The following is a 6,080-nucleotide window of genomic DNA, read 5'->3' as shown; positions in this document are numbered from 1 at the left end:
AACATCTGGTTTTCTTGTTCCTAAGGTATTCAAACAGAGTTTAGCTGAAATGTAAGTTCGATTTTAATATAATCTTATCAAAATATATTTCACGACCTCACGTCCCCAGGGGAATATCTTCTGTTTATAGTACAACGGGTCACCTCCTCCCACGGATGTTTCAACCGAAATGGTCTTTAATTATTGGAATGGGGAACTTTGAATGAACAAAAGAAGTTTATTCAACCCAGAAGTAGTGATCAACACAATTATCATTAATTCGCGAATCACTACACAAAATGAAGGATTATTGACCTGATATCAACAGTTCCTAGGCACATAAATTGAATATGGGAATATCTGATACGTAGTTGGAAGAACTAAAGAATCAGTCTAAAATGTTTTTTTCTTTACGAAAACTGTGACTGTGCAGTTATCAAATGTCCGCCGAAGTAATCATGTTGGAAGGTGGACTAGTTTGAAAAAAAAAACTCTAAATTGGGACAATATCAGGGTAATAAAGGGAGTCTTCAACAAGAAAATGAAACAAAGCTGCTGGATAGATTCATTAAAAAAAATCTTCAAAGACATGTAAATCATGTAGTTGTTTTATGTATCACTAATTATGAATATCATGAGATAGTTATATTACCATTCAAAATTGTAGTGTCCTATGTATACTCGGACTTATCTAGATCCACATAGACTCCCGAACTAAAAATCTAGTTGCACATATGCATTAAAGGCAATCCAAGATGCTCATTCACGCTCTTCCAACGTTAAAATGACTACTGGCCTGGACGCTTGACCGAGGCAGTCCTTGAGACATCAGTGTATTAAATAGCTTAATAATGCTTTCATTTAAACATATTAACAGAATATTCGTGTAATACCCAGGTAACTGAACAAAATAAACAAACATAGTTAACATTTAAATCCTTTATTATATAATGTAGAAATATGCATACAACACATTGATAAAATCTTAGATTGGTGAAGTTGACAATGTTCAAAAGCTAACCAGCAATCAAATAGACGTCCGGAAAAATCGGAATTCGAGTCTATTCCTTTTTCTTCTCTCATTAAGTTCCAATGAGTCATTTCCTTTCCTAAGAAAAGACTTGGGTTTTGCCGATTCCACACACTTTTGTGTCTTTTTTTGGCAGAATCTGTCAGCGTTTTTGCAGTTCCACGCTTGCGGCGTTCCGCCATTTTGTATGGACTGTAAAACCCGCCGTGCATTGTGGGGTTAATTTTCAGAGAAACGTGGTCCAACAGCCACAGTTATTATTTTGGGGAATTCCCCGTATACTTTCATAAATACACATTTTCTTTCAGTTTCTGATTCACATCAATCAAGTTTGAAAACTTTAAAAAGCTCAAAATGTAAACATTGATATATATGTTTCTTCGTGGGTATGTGGCTTTAAGTGTATGTCCATCCTGTAATTACACTTACTTTTCTTTTTTGTTGAATCTGCAAAATACAAGTATTAAAACTTTTAACTTTGCAAGCATATAAGTGTGTTATAGATTAAAGAAAAAATACTAATTTCAAATGATACGAAAGTTCAATATCCTTTTAAAATGACTAATCAATATAGTGAAAGTAGTCAATCATCAAATTATCTCTCTTTAGAAGTATTTAAGTTCTAAACAGTGTGTTAATTTCATTTACTTATTATCAAGGATTCTTGCATGGTGTAGTTCAAGGAAAGCAATTCTCACAAGTAGATATAAATAATTCCTCCTTTACTCACAAACTAATTTCATCAGCACAACCATAAGCCATTGAATCAATCCATTTAATAAAAAAACTATCGAAAATTCATTTCGACAATCATAAAACTTTCACAAGCTAAATGTATAACCATCAAAATTATATATTTAAGAATGGACTAATATAAAGGCAAATATTCATTAGCAACAATATCTATCAATATTACATATCCCTTAGCAGCATATGCACAAATCCATTTGATAAGGTACTATCACTATATGCATACAGAAATCAAGTCCAAATAGCTACATGTACAATCACGGGCAAATAAAGTGTATAAGGTATATGTATACGTATAATCCATCATAACTATTTGCAGAATGGATTAGAGCAAATCTCTATAAGAAACAACTGGAAAGAAAAGTCTCCAATTCAAAATGCAACAAAAACAACAGTCACGAACTTCTAGAACAACGAAATTGTCGTCTGTTGACTCCAGTAGTAATATTCAGTGATGCCAACATGAGAATTTTCAATGTAAAAAGAATTGTCAGTGTTAGAAATTTTAAGCAATAATTGTATCTAACAAAGAATGATAAAGTTTGGATGAACATTTTTCTCCGCACTTTCTTCCTAGACTTCTAGTTATTATGTCAATTAATATTCTTTATTCAAATTACCAAAACTGAGCCATCGACAGTGTATGTAAACATAAATATGATTGGTTCAGTATAACTTCATTTAAAAAACTTTATCAGTGAACGTTTAAGTCAGCACAAATAGTCTTCTATCTTACCTGAATAGTCCATTATATCATTTTTTAAAGATGTAAGTTGCATAAGAAGACCAAAATTAGCTGATAAATAAACACTTATAAACGAACTTACCTTTCAAATTGTTGCAAAACAAACTCTCTCCTCTCTATGGCCGAGCGTGTGCTGCTTCCACTTGGCAACCATGACACCTTGACGATTTCCGGCCTAATCTCGAACCAACTCCAACTGTCCGACAGATATTTCTACTAAAATACTATAGAACTTCAACTACTCATTTACTTTTATTATAAAATATCTATTGTATGAAAATTCTCTTGATTTTAGCACTTGAAATCAGTTTATTTATTTTTTATTCATCAAACCCGCGAGATCTCGAAAACCGCGAATTCCGGTTTACAGTTACTTCCATTTTAGAGGGGCAAAAACAGATTAAAAGACTCTCGGCAAAGACCGGCCTCTGGCCGCTTTTTGCCGAGCACGCTTCGCGTGCTGAGGCTTTAAAAAAAATGTGCTATCAAAAATGAAAGTGTTTTCTTCAAAATGACGGTTATGGTGGACATTGCTCCCATCTTGAATAGTTGTTCATACACACATATAAATATATCCAAACACACATATCAGTATACCCATACACACATATCAGTATACCCATACACACATATCAGTTTACCAATACACATACATCAGTTTATCCATCCAGATATATCCGTATACCGATACACACATGTCAATATACTCATACAAATATATCCGTATACCCATACACACATATCAGTATACCCATACACACATATCAGTATACCCATACACACATATCAGTATATCCATACATATATATCAGTATGCATATACACATATTTCAGTATACTCATACACACATTTCAGTATACCCATACACGTATATCAGTATACTCTTACACCTATACCAGTATACCCATACACACATATCAGTATACCCGAAAACACATATCAGTATACATATACACATATCAGTATACCCATACACATATATCAGTATACCCATACACATATATCAGTTAACCCATACACACATATCAGTATGTCCATACACATATATCAGTTTACATATACATACATATCAGTATACCTATCAACACAAATCATTATACCCATAAACAAATATCAGTATACCAATTTGAATACACACATGACAGTATACCCATACACACATATCAGTGTATCCATATATACATATCAGAATACCCATACACACATATCAGTATACCCATACACACATATCAGTTTACCCCTACATACATATCAGTATACCCATACACACATATCAGAATATACATACACACATATCAGTATTCCCATACAAACATATCAGTAAATCCATAACATATCAGTAAATCCATACACACATATCAGTATACCCATCAACATATATCAGTACCAATACACACATATCAGTATACCTATACACACATATCAGTATACCCATACACACATATCAGTATACCCATACGCACATATCAGTATATCCATACATACATATCAGTATACCCATACATAAATAATTGTTTGAATTACTTCTTTGCCCCATATAATCATTACAAGTAATTCGTATCCTCCATACATTTATGTGAGGATCCAGTGTTATCTGGATTATACTGTTCATATTACTTCTTTGACCCTCAAACATAAATAACAGTATACTCATATACACATATCAGTATACTCATGCACACATATCAGTATACACATACACCCATATCAGTATACCAATACACACATATCAGTATACCAATACACACATATCAGTATACCAATACACACATATCAGTATACCAATACACACATATCAGTATACCAATACACACATATCAGTATACCAATACACACATATCAGTATACCAATACACACATATCAGTATACCCATGCACACATACAAAAATGTATCTGTATTCCCATACAAATATCAGTATACTGATACACATATATCAGTATACCCATACACACATATCAGTATACTAATAAACGTGTATCAGTATACCAATACACATAAACATGCATCAGTATACCTATACACACATATCAGTAAACCGATACACATACATATTATTTTTGTATATCTGTATACCCATACATATCTATCGGTTTATCCATCCAGATATATCCGTATACCCATACACACATGTCAATTTACTCATATGCATATATCAGTATACCCCTACATACATATCAGTATACCCATACACACATATCAGTAAACACGAACACACATATCAGTATACTGATACAAATATATCAGTTAACCCATACACACATATCAGGAATACCCATACACACATATCAGTTTACCCCTACATACATATCAGTATACTCATACACACATATCAGTATACCTATACACACATATCAGTATACACATACGCACACATCAGTATACCCATACGCACATATCAGTATATCCATACACACATATCAGTATACCCATACACACATATCAGTATATACATACACACATATCAGTATACCCATCAACACATATCAGTACCAATACACACATATAAGTATAACAATACACACATACCAGTATTCATATACAAACATATCAGTATACCCATACACACATATCAGTATAACAATACACACATATCAGTAAACCTATACACACATATCAGTATACTCATACAAACATATCAGTATACCCATACACACATACCAGTATACCCATACACACATATCAGTATACTTATACACATATATCAGTATGCATAAACACATATATCAGTATACCAATACACACATATCAGTATACCCATACTCACATATCAGTATACCTATACACACATATCAGTATACTGATACACACATATCAGTATACCCATACACACATATCAGTATACCTATACACATATATCAGTATGCATCGACACATATATCAGTATACCCATACACACATATCAGTATACCCATACACACATATCAGTATACCTACACACATATCAGTATACCCATACACACATATCAGTATAACCATACATATACCAATACACAAATAGCCTTACACACATATCAGTATACCAATATACACATATCAGTATACCCATGCACACATATCAGTATACCCATACACATATATCAGTATACCAATACACACATATCAGTAAACCCATACACACATATCAGTATATCCATACACATATCAGTTTACCCATACATAAATAACAGTATACTTATATACACATATCAGTATACTCATGCACACATATCAGTATACATATACACCCATATATGAAACCAGCACAAAGCTCAACATCAGAATCAACAATCACCGTTGCTCCATCAAGTAAAACAGACCAGACTTTCCTGTGGCAAGGCATTTCAATTTACCTAGTCACAGTTGGAAGGATATGCAGGTGGTCGCCATTGATCACTGTCCTACCTGGAACGAAACTAAAAGTCGTTCCAGAGAAAGATACTGGATTACCAATCTCCAAACCTGCTACCCTCGGGGTATGAACGAACGTTAAAGACGTCTTCTGGATATACTCTCCATCTGACCATTATATCTGACAATTCATGTAGTTAATTATTCAATTTGTTAAATTTTTCATAATTGCTGTACTTTTTGGGG

The 6,080-nt window shown here is 33.2% G+C and overlaps 1 long non-coding RNA gene across 1 annotated transcript; it reads right to left on the bottom strand.

Moving 5' to 3' along the window:
• Positions 1–1,133: 1,133 nt before the first annotated feature.
• Positions 1,134–2,740, bottom strand: LOC117332467. The gene is made up of 2 exons (XR_004533738.1): positions 2,587–2,740; positions 1,134–1,456 (listed from the first exon to the last, which is right to left on the bottom strand). It is a non-coding gene; the product is annotated as an uncharacterized LOC117332467 (long non-coding RNA).
• Between the last annotated feature and the right edge of the window lie 3,340 nt (positions 2,741–6,080).

Source organism: Pecten maximus, chromosome 8 (assembly GCF_902652985.1).
Source record: "Pecten maximus chromosome 8, xPecMax1.1, whole genome shotgun sequence".
NCBI lineage: Eukaryota > Metazoa > Mollusca > Bivalvia > Pectinida > Pectinidae > Pecten > Pecten maximus.
The sequence above is the reverse complement of the archived record's forward strand: the minus strand, read 5'-3'. Positions and strand labels throughout refer to the sequence as shown.